Here is a 20,454-nt window from a genome sequence, read left to right on the forward strand (position 1 = left end):
CTATGTTAGTTGGATCCAGGTAACATATTTATTGACTACAACTTTAAGAACATAAGAAGAGCTACGCTGGATCAGACTAAAGGTCTATCTAGTCCAGCATTCTGTTCACAAAGTGGGCAATCAGCTGTCAACCAGGAATCCACAAACAGGACATGAGTGCACCAGGTCCCTCCTAACCATGTTTCTGAGCATCTTGTGTATAAAGGCGTACTGCCGTTGATATTAGAGGTAGCAAATAGCCATCAGGACTAGTAGCCTTTGCCTCCAGGAATTTATCCAACCTCCATTTAAAGCCATCCAACTTATGGTAGCAAATTCAATAGTTTGACTATGCATTCTGCAAAGAGCTCCTTCCTTTTATTTGTCCAGAATCTCTTACCAATCAGCTTCATGGGATGAGAAAGGGGGGCGGGGATGTCTCCCTATCCACATACCATGCATAATTCTGTACACTTCTATCCTGTCTCCCCTTAGCCTCCTCCCCCCACCGCCAACCTAAACAGTCCCAGCTGTTGTAACCTTCCCTCATAGGGGAGATGCTCCAGTCCCTTGATCATTTAGTTGCCCTTTTCTGCACTTTTTCCAGCTATACAATATCTTTTTTTCGATGTGGTGACCAGAACTGTACAAAGTATTCTAAGTATGGTCACACCATAGACTTGTATAAAGGCAGTATGACAGTGGCAGTTTTATTCTCAATTCCTTTTCTGATTATGCCTAACATGGAACCTGCCTTTCTCCCAGTTTGGAGATATCCTTTTGGAGCTACTCACAATCCCATTTTTGTTTTGTTTTAACCATCCTAAATAAGTTGGTGTCATTGGCAAAATTGGCCACTTCACTGCTCTCTCCTAATTCCAGATAATTTATGAACAAATTGAATAGAATTGGTCCCCTGTGGAACCCCACTATTTACTTCCCACTATTGGGAGAATTTACCATTTATTTCTACTCTCTGCTTTCTGCTCTTTAACCAATTACTGAGCCATAAGAGGACTTCTCTGCTTATTCCATGACTGCTAAGTTTTCTCAGGAGGTTTTGATGAAGGACTTTGGCCAGATCTACACCTTGTTTCAAATCATTATGAATATGGAATAAAAAGCGGGGGGGGGAACACTCTGAAACTAGTATATGGAATGTGGATTGTGCCCCAACAGTTATCAGTGCACTTCAATACTGCTATAAAGCAGTTGTGTAGATCTAGCCTCTGTAAAAAGCTGTTTGGAAATCCAATTAAACAATGTCCACTGGATCACCCCTCTCTACATGTGAATTGACACTCTCAAAGAACTCTAAAAGGTTAGTGAGACAAGACTTACCTTTGCAGAAGCTGTGTTGATTCTTTTTCAGCAGGACTTATCCTTCTAATTTTATTTTTTATAATGCTTTCAACCAATTTACCCAGAACGGACATTAAGCTAACTGCTCTGTCATTTCCGAGATCCGCCCTAGATCCCTTTTTAAAATTTTTTTGTTACATTTCATCAAGTTGTATAACAGCTTAATAGAATGGACTTGTTACAGCAGATGTGATGGCAGAAATATATTGTTCAGTTCCAGCAAGCCCTTAATAGATTGGAATTGGAAACAACCAATCAGTTCGATCCAGGCTAAGTTAGCTGCACGTAGTTCTCATTGAAATAAATCAGACTTTAGTGAAGTCACTGCTAGCTTGTCCCATTGATTCCGACTAACTTAAGCTGCCATCCTATAGACACTTATCTGGGAGTAAGTCCCATTGAATTCAGTTTTGAGTAGACATTATAGGATTGCACTGTTAACCCAGATTCAAGCCACTGATTCTATTGTAGTCCATCTTTTAAGGTTATACCACAGTCAGTAGTTCTGGAGAAACAAGAAATGCAAACTCTTTATTTCCTGAAAAGCAACCTCACTGAACACGCGAAGCTCGCACGGATAGAAATATGGTAGCAATTACTTTAAGAGCCGTCTTTTGGGCAATTCCCATAGAGACAGTGGACGGTGTATTTATGAAGCTGGTTGCATTGGTCCCTAATGAAACAATTAAGCAAAGGTCCTCTGCCTTTGATCTAAATGTGGTAATTTTTACAAAAACATCACCGAGTGATAGATACCCATAACTCAGAGTCCTTAATTGTACTTAATTTGTTTGGAATACGAATGTGCATTTAATTAAGGCTCGCTTGTTTTAAGAACAGCTGTCAAGGAAAATTAAGACACACTTTGCTTTCAAAGTTACTGGATTTTATCAGACTGGGACAACCATCTTCGAACAGAAGGTTACCGATCATTAGGGAGACTTCTATTGGGGGAGGGGAGGGGAGGGGGAGAAACCTGTAAAGGGCCGTTATACAGCTGAGAGAGAGGGAAAGGGGTTGAGTTAAAGAGACGGCAAGAACACAAGAACTTGCTGTTCAGCTTAGGGCAGGGGTGGGCAAAATGTGGCTCCCTTCCTCCACAATTCAGTAATTATTTTGGGGAAAAAAGGCATCTATAGTGGCTTTGGAGTGCTAAAAGGGTCAAACTTAGCTTGCAAAGATGCTCATTTTGACACTTTGGGCACTCTGTAGCAACTATGGATGTTATCTTAATTTACTTCCCCCCCATTTTGGGGGGGGGGCTCTTACAGGAGGCCCAAATGCCCCCCAGACACCCTGCTGCTGCCTCTTCCTAGTTTAGGGCACATACTGTGAAGATTCAGTATATAAAATCTCTCACCAGAAGATACTCGGTCTGATCCAGCAGGGCTGCTGTTATGTTCCCTTTTTGGCCTGCTATATGCTGTGCTCTTTTATTTGCAATAGTGTGTCCTGTGCTGATTTAAAATTGCAGAGGGTGTTTGGTATTTTGATCCAAGATATACTAGAAAAAGTTGCAATTATCCTGTAAATAGATTATCATTTTTCAAGGCGAATCTCCTTAGCTGCAGAATCTGAAATGGCAGGATGTGTCATACATCATGGTGGGGATATCTGGTGGACTGTGGAGAGGACTCTGAAGCGCACCTGCCTTTATCTACCCTCTTTGCTGAGGTGGGGTGGGCTGCATTAACACATGACATCCTTAGGCACTTCTGAGACTCCAGTGCAGCAATAGGACCCACTGCTAGGGATGCTGGAAAATTTGAGATGGGCTAAAATGAATGCAGATATCTATGAATCCAACCTACAGAATCTGTCACAAACTGACCTCCCCGGGGCCGCACAGAGTCTGTAGACGTCGTCCCCCCCCCCAAAAAAAAAATTCCTCCTAAAATTTATGCAAATTCATTCGCAGAAAAATATGCAAGTTTATGGTGAGACATAATGTGGAAAATATATGCGGAGAAAAACCGAACCAAATTGGGGGGGGGGGCAACATGCTAAGTGTTACATACTAACACAAATTACGTAAATTGCTGCAAACTTAATTACGGATTTACTTGCGTATTTTTCTCCATAATGGGGAAAAAACTGAACCCGTCTGTGAACGGATGCCTGAACAAACGACACCACATAATACACAAAACACATGTGTAGGGATGTCACAAAGCCTGGAGTCTTTTGCGGGCAGCACACTGTCGAGAGATAAAAAGGTGGAAATGACAAAACCCCGTATCTCAGTAATTGGCTATTGTCTTGCAATCAGTGCATCTGCATCCTGGTCAACTTCTAGCATAATCCCAGGAACACACATGATAAGAGACCTGGTTAGCAAACACCAGTAATGAGAAAAGTTAATTACTTTACCCAAACCTGACAATGGGCGTTGACTCACCCAAGAGGGAGGGGGGAAGAAGGAGCAAGGATTTTGCTACTTAAACTCTGTGTATGCTCAATAAACTCACTCGAGTGGCTCCGGTCACTTCGAGTCACTTCAACCCTCAACCCTCAGTGTGTGCGTGAGTATTTACTACACACATGCAGGGTGGGTTTCACAAAATCCGGACATTCCTACTCACTGCTGAAACTTGCTCTAGGCATCCTTAAAAAAAAAGGCCCAACCTGAGCAGCCTTGGGTGGCTGGATTTAAATTCCCAGAATATCCCAGCTAAATGTCACTCCTGGGTACTGCAAGAAATTAAAATGGTGGCTAAACTGACCTTCCCAGTACTCTTCGAAGTGCTCTTTCCTGCTGCCACATAAGCCTGGCAGATAGGGATGGATAAATATGTCAGTTTTTTTTTTATTTTCTCAGTTTCTCATTGATCCAATCTTAAATTTGGTTCATCCTGAATTTTGAGAATTTTTGAGAATCTTAAGTTTGGAACGAACAATTTGTTTAAAGTTTACTGTTTGAGAGCCATTGTGGTTAAAAGCAGTACATCAAATATTGTAAAATAAATAAATGATTCTTTAGTGAACATCCACATGCCTTTATTTTGATGTGTGCTGGAGAAAATTGGTATCTCCCCTTTCTCACTACATCAAAGAGACTTGGGAAAAGGAGCTGACCAGAAGCAAAATGTCACTGAATACCAGTTGCCAGAGGAGCAAGATGCAGTGAGGGCTCTGGGTTTCACACCCTTCCTGCAAGCTTATCTGAAGCACCTTGGTGGCCATATGCAAAAGAAGATATTGGACTGGATGGACGTTGGATCTGGTTAGTTGGGGCTTCTCTGATGTTCTTATGATTATGCCCATAAAGATCTAACCAGTATCTTAACTGGTTAGTTTTTAATAGCTTATGCTTCGTTTGATCAACAGACCAAAAAGCAGGGAGGAGGGCCTGCCTTTTTCCCCTTGAGGTGGTATGTTATTTCCTGATGACTTGATTTCTCTAAATCAGTGTTGTTATTGTTTTCTTGAATGCAGTGAGTGGAAAGGGAAGGAAATTAGCACACCTTATTCCAAACTGTCCATTCTCTGTGGATGCCTGGCAACAGAAAACGCTGTTTCCAAACTGACCCTTTGCTTTCTAGTTTTGCCCTTCATTAATTCCAACATCTCATACACCTAGGAAGTTGTCAGTCATATCAACGATCTCCCCTTCATCTGCTGTTAATGCCTGAATAGTAGGTGAGGAAGCCAGGTTTGAAACTTTTAATCTCCAGACCCTCAGGAGATGGAGGGGAATACATTTGACAGGGGTCTTAGGCTAGAAAATGTCAGAGAGAGAGAAATATTTGTTAAGCCAATGAAGTTTTTCTGAGGTTTTTTTTTTAGTGCAGTTCTTCTCCCTGACGGCTGTCACATGTTCCCAGAAAACTATTGGAGAAGTTGCAGCAAAAACAAGAGTCTCTTAGCACCTTAGCATTTGTTATGGCATAAGTGTTGGTGGACTTGAGTCCACCATCGGATGCATGAAGCATTATCCAGGTATATAAAATCATAGCATTGGGACCTCAAAGGTCATCTAATCCAGCCAGGGGGAAGGGGACCAGTCAAACAGAGGAACTGATCGATCACTGCTTCTTCTCCCAGGCTCACCCCTCTGATTTATTATTCTTCCCTTTGTCATGGTCCCTCTCCTGCATTGGGTGTTTTGGGCAAGGTAAGAATGACCTCCTAACCTCACATAGTAAGGTTATCTCTCTGACATATTTTTTCCTCATAATTCTCTATAATAGCCTCTGTTTCTTCTGATTTGTTTTTCCTCCCTAAAATGAGGAATTTCTTATTGCACTTTTGGTGAAATTCACTGGCAGTGTTGTCCTTCTGTATATCACAGGCCTGACTAGGGTGACCAACTGTCAGGATTTCCCCGGATTTGTCCTGGTTTTTGTTCTTTCCATGGTGTCAGGGGGGATTTTCTATAATTTTCAATAATGTCCTGGAATGACACACCTTCCCCTTTAAGGCTGCCATTAGCATGGCAGGAGGGAGTGACATGCTTTCTTGAGGCACGTCATTCCCCCACCCCGAGCTCCAATTGAGGTCTTGAAGGGGAAAATGGGTCATTCGTGGACATTATAGAAAAGGCCCCCGTTGGAGTGGATGGTGGTGGTGCAGAATGAAATCCTTTCCCCTCCTCCACTCCAATCGGGTTCTTTAAGGTGGCGGGGGAATAACGTACTTTCTGCAGGACTCAGAAAGCTGCTTCCCCACACACACACTAGGTGTCCTCTTTTTTGGTTTCCCAAATATGGTCACCCTAGGCCTGACTATAGGCCCAACAGCTGTTAGGGCCCATGTCCTCTGGGAGGGCCTGCCCATCCTGATGCCTGTCATGCGCTCTTCTTCTTCTTCTTCTTCTTCTTCTACTACTACTACTACTACTACTTCTACCTCTACTTTTTCTTTTCTGAAATTTTGGCATTGAAATCTTTGTACTCTGGCACTTTTCTGGCACTCTGGCCTCCATCTAGGATTTGCCCACCCATATGTGATTTTTGACATGTTTTTTATAGATGGGAAAGAAAGCCATCATCAAAAAAATATGGTCACCGCCATGCTTTCCTGGTAGTCATTATATTTTCTCTCCTATAATGCTCCGGGGGGGGGGAGGAATCCAAGATTGGCCTTGGAAACCTCACATGCTGCAAACCAACCTCACCACCATTTCTGTCTTTCAAAAAGAAGGCCCAACGCATGCGTCAGGGAGGGGAAGCCCAAAGCAGGCCACTTGGCGCTGGGCCTCCTCAGCCCTGGAGACAACCCTGAACCTAGATTGACCTCACAGCGAAGTAGAGTTGGGAAAGCCAATATTTTCCACTGCCCATCTGTATTTTTGCCTTATTTTTCATTGACTAAAGCAGTTGTTATGTTGGTTCCTCTGTGTGTGTGTGTGTGTGTGTGTGCGCGCTCTAGAGAGATTTAATTGTATTTCTATTTGCTGACTCCCTGGTTAACCACATACTACCCCTCCTCCCTGATACACTAAAGTAGCCTAAACTTTTGTCCGACACCCCGACACCCACACCCATACTATAATGAGGTTTCAAAACCTCCATTGCCACCAAAGCCTCACTTGCGGTGTGGAGGGGAAATCCCTTATCTCCAGTCTCTGATTGGATTCCTGACTGGAGATAAGGGCAGGAGCTGGGTGGAGACCTCCGATGAGCTAGCGCAGGGATTCCCCATCCTTGCCCGAGCCCCAGAAAACTGACCAATGAGAAACTCATCAGGTTCCGCCCTAAACACTAAAATATACCTGTGGATCTAAAATTGTCATGAGCAAACAAGCTAATTTGGACCTCTTTGGTGCTCTTTAGCCGCTCTGAATCAGTTCTTCTATTCTTCCCCCCGCCCCCTTCATCTTTTCGGCAACTACGTGGGGAATCCAGGATGTGAAAATTGCACCCAGATCACCTGTAGTTGCCCAACCCCTTCCTTAGCCTCTGGATTTCATTCTGGCTCCACCCCACTTGCCAAATGTCCTCCAGGCTCTACCCTTAAGCCTTCAGCTTCTGACCAGAGGTTGCCTGTCCTAGCTCTGCCCAAGGTGTGATAATTTTGATGCCATAAAGTTAGCAACCTACAATGCTTGACGACGGAGTTATTTCATGGGGGTGAACAGAACACCAAGAGAGAGAGAGTGTGACAGAGCGAGAGAGCTCCGAGGAAATGTTCATGTTGCAATTTCCTTCTAAATCAGGTCTGAGTTGGATTTATTTCCTATTCATGTCACAGGCTTTCAGAGCTAGCTGCTTTCTAACTTCAGCGCTGTGTTTTATCTCCTCCTGCCCTCCAAGACACACACGCACATGCACGCACACACTTACAAAGCCCTTGTATCTAAGAGAATCAAGACATCTCCTTTATCAAATCAGGCACGAAGCCATTAGATTGCCCCTGCCGCCATTGCCGTAAACATTCTGCAATCTGGGACATTTTAAGAACTGTGCAGGCTGAAGAAGTGTATAAACGGGCGCTGATGAAATCTGAAGATGACTGATAATGCGGCGTTGCTGGCGCCCCCTTGCTGCAATCATTACCTCCCGAGTGCTTTGTGTGGAATGCGCCTCTTATCTTACACTGACAACGCTAATAGAATATGCATAGCCCTATTAGCATACTAGATAATAGCCCCCTGGAGGGGACACAGCCATAAAACTTTAAGTAGAAATCAAAACAGGAGGAAGTAGGAGGGGCGGCTGGGAGAGAGAGAGAGAAAAAGGAATGTTGTCACAAGTAAAAAGAGCGCCAGAGGGCAAATTTTGCTGCAGCGGGCAAACATAGTCATAACTCTTATGCTAGTCGCCATGCAAATGGTAATAGACCAGAGTCCCATGAATACGATCAGTGCCGTGTTTGCCGTGAAACATTAATTGAGATAATGTACCCCTTTCAGATGAAGCGTGGAGTCGTATGTCAAACTGTACAATAACAAAATTACGGCAACATCTTCTGGAAATAGGCAGCAGCTGTCTAGGGCACTGCATGGCACGGCCAAAGCTAAAATGGAAAACCTGGCTGTTGCGAACAACCGCCTGCCATTATGGCTGGTAACACGTGTGCAAGACGCATCTTCATCCATTCCTCCGGGAACACAAGTCAACATCACACCACTACGTCTGCCTAGGCAACACTTTCAGTCACAGAATTGTAGAGGGGGAATTGGCTCTTGTAGGCCATCAGTCTAACTTCCTGCTCGATGCAGGGAATCCAGAGCTGGAACGCCAACAGATTCCAACCTCTCTTTGAAGACTTCTCGTGAGCAAGGGTCCCTGGCCCTGAAATTGGTTCCATTGTTAAGCCTTCTTAATCTTCAACCAAATCTACCTTCCTGTAACTCCAGCCATCTTCGTTGCCCATACTCCAGCCATGAATCCTTTCCAATCCGTCTACATCCTTCTTAAAGTATGACGCCCAGAACTAGATACAGTGCTTCCATTTAAGGATCGCGGATCCCATCTGTAAAGGGGGAAATCCACCTGCTGTCTTACTGATGGGCCACATGGCTAACTTCCTTGGCATCGTAGATGGACTGTATCCTATCTGTTACAGCAGGGGGCGGCACCACCGTGCCCATGGACACCCCAGAATCCCAACCCCCCCACCCCTGGTGCCCACAAATGCCTGTCTCTTTCTATATAAAGATTTTGAAGCATTTTCTTTACCTTCTGTGGCTGCAAAGGAGATCTCCATCCAGTAGCCCTATGAAGAGAGACTGAAAGAACTGGGCATGTTTAGCCTGGAGAAGAGAAGATTGAGGGGAGACATGATAGCACTCTTCAAATGCTTGAAAGGTTGTCACACAGAAGAGGGCCAGGATCTCTTCTCGATCCTCCCAGAGTGCAGGACACGGAATAACGGGCTCAAGTTAAAGGAAGCCAGATTCCAGCTGGACATCAGGAAAAACTTCCTGACTGTTAGAGCAGTGCGACAATGGAACCAGTTACCTAGGGAGTGTGTGGGCTCTCCCCCACTAGAGGCATTCAAGAGGCAGCTGGACAGCCATCTGTCAGGGATGCTTTAGGGTGGATTCCTGCATTGAGCAGGGGGTTGGACTCGATGGCCTTGTAGGTCCCTTCCAACTCTGCTATTCTATGATTCTCACCCCTTTCTATGTCCAGCATGCCTCAGGGTCCTACCTGGGTCACAGAGCATTCTTCTGAGAGGAGAGGAAGGGAGCAGGGCAGCTGCACTTTGCAGCATGCCAAGCTAGCCAAACTGCTTTTATTTTTTTTAAAGAGAGAGAGAGAGAGAGAGAGAGAGGCCACCCCCCTGCTTCCTAGTAAACTTGGGAGGCTGAGGAGAAGGTGTGTGGGGACAGAGGGGTGATTTGATTTGGTTCTGGTTATTTGGGGAAGAGTAGTTTCATTTTGTGTGTGTCTGCCTGCCTGTGTTGGGGGCAGAGTTTTGCTTGCCCGCTTGGGTTTATTTTGTCTGTCTATGGGGGTGAGAGTAGGGAAGGAAGCTGACCTGCCACCCTTCTCCAATGAGGCCCATCACCAGGGGCCCTTCCACATGCCGTACTGAAGGCGCATGCATGCGCCCCAAGTACGACCCCAAAACGATAGTGTGTACTACAGCCAGAAGAGACTGGGTAAGAGCGAATGGGGTCGGAGAGCTCAGCCTCCGCCGAGCTCTCCGACCCGGGTCGCTCTTACCCCGGTAGCAGGAGGCTGGCGGGGAGGAGGCGGTGGCGGCAGCAAGGATGCGCCCAGATTCCACAGCCGCCTCCGCCTCCCCGCCGGCCTCCTGCTGCCGGGGTAAGAGCGACCTGGGTCGGAGAGCTAGAGCCGAGCTCTCCAACCCGGGTCGCTCTTACCCAGGCAGCAGGAGGCCGGCAGGGAGGCGGCGGCGGCAAGGACACGCCCGGATTCCCCAGCCTCCTCCTCCTCCGTCTCTTCTGGCTGTAGTACACACTATCGTTTTGGGGTCGTACTTGGGGCACATGCATGCGCCTTCAGTACAGCCTGTGGAAGGGCCCCAGATTAGTTGCTGTAAATTATATAGAGAACACATAGGAAGGATGAAGAGAAAAATCACCAGCAGAAAATATTCCTATTCATAGTTTTGGAAGGGATCTTTGAGGTCATCTAATCCAACCACTGTTCAGTGCAGCATTAGCAATATGGGAAAAGAACCACAACACCCTCACTGATGGCTATCCAGGCTCTACTGAAGTGCCGCCATTGAGGGAGAGCCCCCCACCTTCCAACCAGCCGGCTCCACCGTTTAGCAGCTCTTACTCATAGGTAAGATTTTGTTTAGCCCAAATCTGGTGCCTTGCAATTTCCACCCAGTCATTCTAATACAGAGGATAAAATCTGTTTCATCTGCTGTGTGGCAGCCCTTCAGAGGTTTGGAGACCGTTATCGCATCTCCCTTGAATCTTCTCTTCTCCAGGCTATTATTATAGCATTATCACCCGCCTTTTTCTGAATGCTTTTTATTAGCATCTGGAATGAGAAAACCTCCTCCCAGTCCTTGGGAATTGTGGAAGTTTCCTGGAACTATTTTGAGACCTCTCCCCTATTTCTCGGATGTTTTGCCGTGGGCGGGATGGATTTCCCCCCAATGTCATTTTAGGCAAAATTGTGGCGGCAGTCCTAATCAGCACATTATCCTTGTTCAGCAATGTCGACCGAGGAAACCCTGTTACCTGTTACTTCGGGACACAGAGGAAACAAGATGGCGTGGGTGGGATGCTGTTAGATATTTATTAAGTTTGTTCAGGGTTCTCTTTAACAGCCGCACTGCAGTTTATCACCCAACAATTGAATGCCAAAGAGAAGAGGCAAGAAAATCACGCCATAAAAAATTTATCTTGGGATGGGAGGGAAGCGGTGAGGGAGGAGGAGGGGGAAACGTAGCTGATAACGCAACCCTTCCCTCTGCGGCTAATGTCGTTTTTGCCAGTGTGTGTGTATGTGTGTGTGTGTGTAAAAATATTCCATGGCTGACGGACGAAAAGAAGTCTTTGCTGATGTTTGTTGTTTGGAAAGCACATTCTGGCTGCTGGCTTAGGTCAGCGGGTGGCCAAGCTGAGGAAAATGAGTCCCCGGGGCTGTAATAATTGTAACTGTCAGGGAAAAAAGTCAAGGTCTTTTGATAGCACCGAGCTGACCTGACTTCTGACCACTGAGAAATATATATGAAAACTATCGCCTGAGGCTCTAGCTGGAGAATCCAAAGAGGATTTTTTTTTTTAACTCCTGGTGGTGGATTATGCTTGTGAAGCTGAAAGCTCATTGGGGCACAATCCACCAAGCTCAGCTTTGTGCTTGTTGAGCTAAACAAATGGGTTTTTCTTTTTCTTTTTTCATTGCTGAAGTAGTGCCTGGCGGATTGTAGCGGTAATACTTTACCAGCTTGCACTTCCTTCCCTGCTTAATATCCTGGGATGCTTCCAAATATCTCCCTGAATTTTTAGAGTCCCAAATTACCTGCTTGCATATCCAAAGGCGTGCACGAGGATTGTTCCACTTTGTTTTTAATTTACCAACTTTTTAAAAGACAGGTTAATGTGTATACATAATTTGCCAAAGTTCTTCAGTAGATGGGTGATCATTTCAGTACAGTTTTGTTAAGAATTTACTGAAATTGACAAAGTTCTCCATATTCAACAGAGAAAGATTAAGGGTACAATCCTATGCAGGTTTAGACAGAAAAAGTCATGGAGGTGGTACCTAACCCCGGTTAGATTAAATAAGATGAATAACCAGCACTCAGCAAATTGTTGGAGAGGATGTGGGGGGAAAGGAACGTATTTACATATGTGGTGGGAATGCAAATATGTACAAAAATTGTGGAAGATGGTGTTTTTGGAGATTGAAGAAATTGTGGGAATGAAGATAGAACGAACACCAAAAGTTGCATTACTGTCACTATTTGAAGATTTAAAATGTAAAAAAGAAATTAAGGAATTAATAACGAATTTGCTGACGGCAGCAAGACTGATTGTAGCTAGGAACTGGAAGATTCAAGGGGAATATTCTATTGAAGAATGGTATAAAGAAGTATGGGACATAGCTATAAATGATAAATTGACTTGTAATATTAAATGGAGAAGAGGTATAGCTAAAACAAATGATTTTGAAGGAATTTGGAAACAGTTCCTAATATTTGTATTTTCTAATGGAAGTGGGAAACCGCCAGCAGAAGAAAGTATGAGATTTTGGAATCAGGAATGAGATCCCGTGGTGGGGGGTGCACTTATATGTTAAGTTTGATTATGTTATTTAGATATGATATTATGTATTCAATATTTACTCAGAGATGGGGAAGGGTTTGCACATAGACCTGTATGTTTGTAGGCTCCCCAGGTCCTGGAAACCCACGATTCCAGGTTCTGGGCAAACCTTACCGCATAGAAGCCTTCATACGAAAACTTCTCCATCTCGGAATATCCATACAAACGTGGATATTTGTATATTTGGGTGTCGGTGTCCTGCCTGATCTTGGTCCAGAACAGGACATTTCTTCCTCTGTTGAAGACTTTGAGGACAAAGATTCCATTAGACCACCCCTCACCTGCAACTCCATCAATCCTGTAGACACTCCTCACACATACCCCCAAAGAAGATACAACAGGTCCTTCAGCAACAATGCTCCTTGAGGCACCCTCGGATGGGGATCCTGATGAACTTACTTTGATAATGGAGTTAGAGATGGAGCCTGAGTGACCATTCAGCCCTAGAGAACATTGGTGCCAAAAAGTGCAGGCGGCCTCCCATCGGCAAAGCATATGCCTGAGGTCCCAAAGAATGCAGACTTCTCAGACATATGCAGGTTCCTCAAAGGTAGGAGGGCTAAAAGGTAGGGGGCTCCTCAGGAGCAGGAAGCTTGGGCTCACAGTTTTCAGCTGGCTACATAAGTCTTCAGTTCTGGTCTACTGGAACAACCATGTTTTTGATGTTCAATTATCCACTTCTCTTTGGCCATAGCTAGACCTAAGGTTTATCCCTGGATCATCCAGGGGTCAAACCTGATCATCTAGGTGACACACAGGGGATCCAGTGCTCAGGCAGGGATGAACCCTGGATGATCCCAGGATAAACCTTCGGTCTAGCTGTGGCCTTTGTTCCTGAGACCATCCTTGTCCCTTAGCTTTCTTCTCCATACTTGACTTAGGCTTTGCTCAATGACCATGCTTTCTGTTGTACAACCCCCTCAGGTTGGATCTCAGCCTCAGGCTGGAATCCTATATTTTGGCCAGCTCTGCCCCCCAAGGCTACCTGTGACCGCCAGGGCCTGACCAGCCTGTGCTGCACTCTGATCTACCTTCCATGCTGCATTTGGGTTGTGGGGCAGGCTTGGACCAAACTCAAGCATGATACTCACCAGGGGCAGGGCTTGAGGTGTGTTTCCGGAGCGCATCTCTACATACTTCGCTCTTTCACATTAAGAGGACTGATGTGAATGTATGTATGGATGAATGGTTGTAACTTCATTCTTCTTTTGTGATGGTCACATTGGTTTGGTGTGGTATTTTACCCATCTTGAAGCAATCCGAAATAAGATCACATTATGATTTCTTTTTTGGTGTAGTGTTTCCTCAGTGCATTGCATGCTGGTAATGTAGAGGAGGAAACTATACAATGCAAATAAACTGAAGGAATGGGGACTTGCAGCAAACTCTATGCGTCCCAGTGGTAACATTCATTTTTTTAAAAAAAGATATTCTTTGCACTAAGCAAGAATTCAGGAGGAGCAGAAAGAAGGGGCAAAATGAACACATTGAACAACAAAGGAAAGGAATCAGGGAATGGGGCCAAAAAGGGTAGCATATTTGCTAGCCCGGGAACCAGCGCAACATTATTGCCGGGGGCAAAGGACAACATAACGCCCCTTCCCCAATTCCATCTGTAGACCCTGACCAGACTGCTAGTTGATTGTTATTTAAACACTATTGATGGCAGTGCATGTTTGGCTGGACCCGAAGGCAGGAGGCTAGTTTAGAGGGTGCAGGGCAGGCACACACGACTCTGCCCTCCGAAGCCTCACTGCAATATCTGCTGCCTGAGGCAACTGCCTCACACTGCCTAATGGTAGGGCCAGCCCTGGCTACCCTATCAAAAGTTGATCTCTATGGCTCCCAGGCTTTAAAGGTGCCAGTTGTTTTGTCTCAAAACATTGCTAGGAGGAAAGTCAATGCTCTCATTTTCCTGAGGCACAACTATCATTGCGAAGGAGTGACTTTCTCCGATGTGGCTTGATAACTTTGTGGTTGACCAGTGATACAAACTTGGATCTCCTGCTTTCAAATCCAGAACTCGTATCTCCTGGAAAGTGGTGTCTGATCACAATGAATTCATGCTTTTTTCTTTTTTAAAAGCATGTTCTACTCCTAACCTCTAACTGTGCTTCTTCCATCTTTTTCTTTCACGTACTGATTGATTTGGGCCAATTCTCCTTGCATTTTGCTCCGTAGTACATGCTGATCACAGAAGGGAGGTCTATACAAATGGTAGTGAGAGAATAATAATAATAATGCTCCATCTCTAGCCGGGGGGGGGGGGGAAAGCACCCTAAAAATGGACCGGAGCAAATAGAGGAATCCTGAACCAGCATTCCATTAGAAATGGATTTGAAGGGCTGCTGCAAAAGGGATGGCCGGGTTCCTAGCTGTGCTTGCAGGCAGGGGGAGCGCGCCACAATACGGAGGGGCTGCTGCGAAATCATCCATCGCCGCCCGCTTTTCACAATGAACCGAGGGGGTTGCCGCTCCTGCCTGTGGCTTGCTAATGCAGCCTTGTGCTTTTGATTGTCCTCGCGATTTTGCTATTTTAAGGTGAAGGTTGGTACATGCGGAAGATCTCAATGTCACAGTGCGGCAGCGGGGTGGGGGGGGAGAGTGAGCAAAGCTTGGGGGGGGGGGGAGAAGGGAGGCAGGAGGGCCCAAACCTTCACAAATAATGTCAATTTTCTGCATCAAATATTTTGATAATTAAACAAAGCTGATCAAGAGAGGGAAACAGCGTGTCTCCAGAGCACAGGAAGCAGAGCCCCATTAAATAGAAGAGTCAGAAACTGCCAGAGGCTGCAGCCTCAGATTAATGACAGTCCTGTAATGGATTTTCCCAAGCAGTCACACAGGAGACAACTACCGTGTCGCCACTCTGGTGATGCGGCTGTTAAAGGAACAGTAACATTAAATCACCGTGCTCCGTAGGGGGTTGTGGGGATGGAAGGGGCAGCCATGATTCCAGTAATGCACAGGGCATAAAATCTTCCAACAATGAGGCCATAAGCCGGTGGCACTGAGCGGGGAAAGGAGCAGTTCAGACGTACAGAGTATATAAAAAATGGTAAACGATAGCACGCAAGCTGTCGGAAGACATTGGCGTTTGGGGAACATCTTTGTTAGAACTGACCTATTGCTACTTAAATGGGATATAGCTTTTTCTCCTCCCCTCCAGCAGTAATTATTTTCCCTGTGGGAAGCATGATGGAACTGGAGGAAAATATTTAGTTTTTCTCCCACAAAAATATAAGTGTATTCCCCCCCCTTCCCCTTGATGATGATGATAAATACCACAAAATACATCTGGATGGGGGAGGAAATATTTGTAGAGCTGGGCTGAGATTTCTCAGGAAATAGTTTTCTGAGAAATTCTCGATATTTTTTGGTGGGGGAGTGGGATTTTCCAAACTTCGGCCTCCCCTCCCTGCCCCCAAGAATGTTTACTGAAATTCCCCCCTCCCTGCCAATTCCCCACCTACATGTATAGTAGAACATTTCAAGTGCCAGTGTGGATCCAATTTTAACATTTGTTTCCAACTTGGTAAAGGAAGTAAAGGATTTGGCCCCTACAACTTTCAGTTCTCGTCTCTTATCCCATTGCTTCCGAAATCAACCGATTTCATTCAGCATTCACTGAGACTATTTTTTCTGAGGAAATCTTTCAAGAAATTTTGTTTTTTGAATTGTTGAGGAATTCTGTCCTTTCCCCACTGGAGGACTCAGGGAGTTGATCGGTTTGTGGGCTCTGAGCTCGGAGACAGGGCTCTGACTTCAGGGTCCAGAAACCGCTCTCCAGCTGCCCATTCCCTTTGTAAACAGCGTGGTTCTGGCTACATCTCTGTGCTCAGACGCGGAGACAGGAAAACGTGGTGTTACCGGGGGCAGGGAGGGGAGTAGATTGGGGCTGCAACCATACAACTGCTGTCACCCCCCCTCTGCAGGGCTGCTGCTAGACGGGTGGAATCGCTCATCCAGCAAAAATGCAGGGTGAGTGGAGAGCAGAGGTGAAGATTGCCTTCGCCATCCAGACGTCCCGCATTGGATACTTGACAGTCTCTGGGTTCAGAGTTTTCCAACTATCCCCATAGGATTGCACCCTTAAGTAGTTATAGACCCTGGGCTTAATGATCTTGTGGATCCTGCTGATCGTTCTGCTAAGGATGTTAACAACTACAGGCCGGTGGCTAACATCCCCTTCCTGGGCAAGGTGCTTGAGCGGGTGGTTGCAGAACAACTCCAGGCCCTCTTGAATGAAACGGATTATCTAGATCCATTTCAGTTGGGTTTCAGGCCTGGTTTTGGAACGGAAACTGCCTTGGTCGCCCTGTGGGATGACCTCTGTCAGAGGGAGACAGGGGGAGTGCGACCCTGTTGGTTCTCCTGGACCTCTCAGCGGCCTTCAATACCATCGACCATGGTATCCTTCTGGATAGGTTGCCTGAGCTGGGAGTTGGAGGTACTGTGTTGCAGTGGTTCCGCTCCTACTTGGATGGCCGATTCCAGAAGGTGGTGCAGGGGGATTATTGCTCTGTGCCATGGCTCCTAAGCCATGGGGTTCCACAGGGCTCTATCTTATCCCCTATGCTGTTTAACATATACATGAAGCCGCTGGGGAAGATTATCCGGAGATGTGGACTGAGGTGTCATCAATATGCAGATGATACCCAGCTCTGCCTTTCCTTTTCATCAAACCCAGGTGAGGCAGTGGCTGTTCTGAACCAGTGCCTGGGCACGGTAATGGACTGGATGAGGGCTAACAAACTGAGACTCAATCCAGACAAGACGGAGGTACTGTTAGCGGGTGGTTCATCTGTCCGGCGAGGTGATGTTTGCCCTGTCCTGGATGGGGTTGCACTCCCCCTAAAGGATCGGGTCCGTAGTTTGGGGGTGCTCTTGGATCCAGAACTGTCACTTGAGGCACAGGTGAACTCAGTGGCAAAGAGCACCTTTTATCAGCTTAGGTTGATATACCAACTGCGCCCTTATCTGGACAGAGATAGCTTAGCTACAGTTATCCATGCTCTGATAACCTCTCGCTTGGATTACTGCAATGCGTTATACGTGGGGCTGCCTTTGAAAATGGTCAGGAAACTTCAGCTGGTACAAAACAGGGCAGCACGTTTACTAACAGGGACTGGCTGGCGAGACCACATCACACCAGTCCTTTTCCAGCTTCATTGGCTGCCAGTCCAGGTCCGGGCCCGATTCAAAGTGCTGGTATTAACATTTAAAGCCCTAAACGGTTTGGGGCCAGGTTATCGGAAGGAACACCTCCTCCCATATGTACCTGCCCGGACCCTAAGGTCATCCTCAGGGGTCCTTCTCTGCGAGCCCCTGCCAATGGAAGTGAGGCAGGTGGCTACCAGGAGGAGGGCCTTCTCTGCTGTGGCACCCCGGCTGTGGAATGAGCTCCCTAAGGAGGTTCGCTTGGCACCTACGTTTAGACGCCAGGTGAAGACCTTTTTATTCTCCCAGCATTTTAACAGTCTATAAATAAATTTTAACTTGGTGTTTTAAATTTGTAATTTTGCATTGCTGCTCTTTTTATCTGGTTGAGCTTTTATATTGTATTTTATATTATGGTTTTATACTGTTGTTTTATACTTTGAATGTTTTTAATTTTTGTGAACCGCCCGGAGAGCTCAGGCTATTGGGCGGTATAGAAATGTAATAAATAAATAAATAAATGGGGCCTGGATGTCTGTCCCAAAGTCATTATCTGAGGGCACTATTGCCCTCTCTTCACCTGCAAATAGGATGGAGAATTTTTGGAGGCCATTTTCTCTCCACCCTAAAAACAACAACAACCCACATGGGGCTTATGGTGATAAATCCACATGGGTGGAGCAAATCATATAGGTCCTTCCCAGAGAGGAAGGAAATGGTTGAGTACAGATAGCCAAAACTCTCCCCGCGGCCTGAGTTCGATCCCAGCGGAAGCTGGTTTCAGGCAGCCGGCTCAGGTCAACTCAGCCTTCCATCTCCCGAGGTCGGTAAAACTAGTACCCAGCTAGCTGGGGAAAAGGTAATCATGGCCGGGGAAGGCAATGGCAAACCACCCCGCTATAAGGCCTGCCAAGAAAATGTCAGCGAAAGTTGGCATCTCTCCAAGAGTCAGCAATGACTCAGTGCTTGCACGAGAGGTTCCTTTCCTTCCTTGTATTTTTTAAGCAAACCCACCTAATTTGCACTCCCTGAACATATATTTGGAAATGTTGCATTCAAAAATAAATGTGAATTTTCATGCAGTTTTAAAACAAAACAAAACACTCACACACATAAGGAACATGAAGTGCAAATGAACTTGTATTTCCCTTTAAAACACTTTCCCCCCTAGCATCCAAAGTGGGCTTTCCCTCTGTGTGAATTAATAAGATATTTCAACCCTACACACCTCCCCTGAAAAGTACATAAGCCCCTACTTCGAAGCATGGACACATGAAACTGGCCGTATCCCTCCTCTAGTCAAATATCCAAAGCTTCTGTACTCTGGCTGATAATGGAAAGAAAAATCAGATATTGCATTTATTCTCACCGTATATACCTAGAGGTGCTTGACGAATTTGATCCTTGCATATTCCAATACAAATTGACCTTACCCACACCTCCCAGACTAATGGGAGAATCAGAATGTAGTTATCCACCAGATTTCACACTTGCCGATTGCTAAAATGATGTTGTCAGCTAAAAAAAGTGATCAAATGCATATGTTGAGAGAAAACACATTTAAAAATAAGTATGTAAATCGGTATTTAGATGGAGGTTTTCCTGCAGAGTTTAAAACATTGCGGATTTAATGTGGAAATGGGATGGAACAGATTTATGAACAAAAGTGACTTGGGTTATAAATAGACCGTTTCACCCATCCTTAAAGCCCCTTTTCACGTGGGACTCGCATGTGGCGAAGTGGAACTGGGGACCACGGGGACACAGCACTGGCATTTTTATTAGCAGGGATGCTGAGGTCTGTCCCCGCCCTCTCTCGACTTACCTGTATGATAGTTACAATGTTCACAGTAGCTGGGGAGAAAATAGATTTTCCCAGCCACAATATACGGTTCCCTTTTGTAACTCAAAGTATTTTGGGGTGGCTCCGTCTTCAATGGGCAATTATGGCCCATTAGTTTTACAGGAGACCTGCTCCTGGTGGAGCTGAAAACTACTACAACTGGGATGTTGATCTGGATCAACACAGCTGCCTGAACTTCTGGGGTCTCCCGGTAGGCGTGGCTATGGGGACTCTTTTGAGCACCTGCATTTTGAAATGTACTACTGCACCACTGGGTCAGTCCCAAGGTGAAGCAGGAGTGGGTCACACTTTTTATGGCCGGGCATTGTGTTTCCACACTAGCACGGACACGGGAGCAGGGGGGTGTAGTATGGGGACGTGGTGTCAGGGTGGAGGAGGAAGCATGGCTCCACCCTTTATTCCCCATGGGAATATCCTACACATGAGTAATACATGAATAGAGCCAGGATGTAATAATTATAGAATCATAGAATCATAGAATAGCAGAGTTGGAAGGGGCCTACAAGGCCATCGAGTCCAACCCCTTGCTCAATGCAGGAATCCACCCTAAAGCATCCCTGACAGAGGGTTGTCCAGCTGCCTCTTGAATGCCTCTAGTGTGGGAGAGCCCACAACCTCCCTAGGTAACTGATTCCACCGTCACACTGCTCTAACAGTCAGGGAGTTTTTCCTGATGTCCAGCTGGAATCTGGCTTCCTTTAACTGGAGCCCGTTATTCCATGTCCTGCACTCTGGGAGGATTGAGAAGAGATCCTGGCCCTCCTCTGTGTGACAACCCTTTAAGTATTTGAAGAGTGCTATCCTGTCTCCCTTCAATCTTCTCTTCTCCAGGCTAAACATGCCCAGTTCTTTCAGTCTCTCTTCATAGGGCTTTGTTTCCAGGCCC

This window comes from Elgaria multicarinata, chromosome 20, assembly GCF_023053635.1.
Source record: "Elgaria multicarinata webbii isolate HBS135686 ecotype San Diego chromosome 20, rElgMul1.1.pri, whole genome shotgun sequence".
NCBI lineage: Eukaryota > Metazoa > Chordata > Lepidosauria > Squamata > Anguidae > Elgaria > Elgaria multicarinata.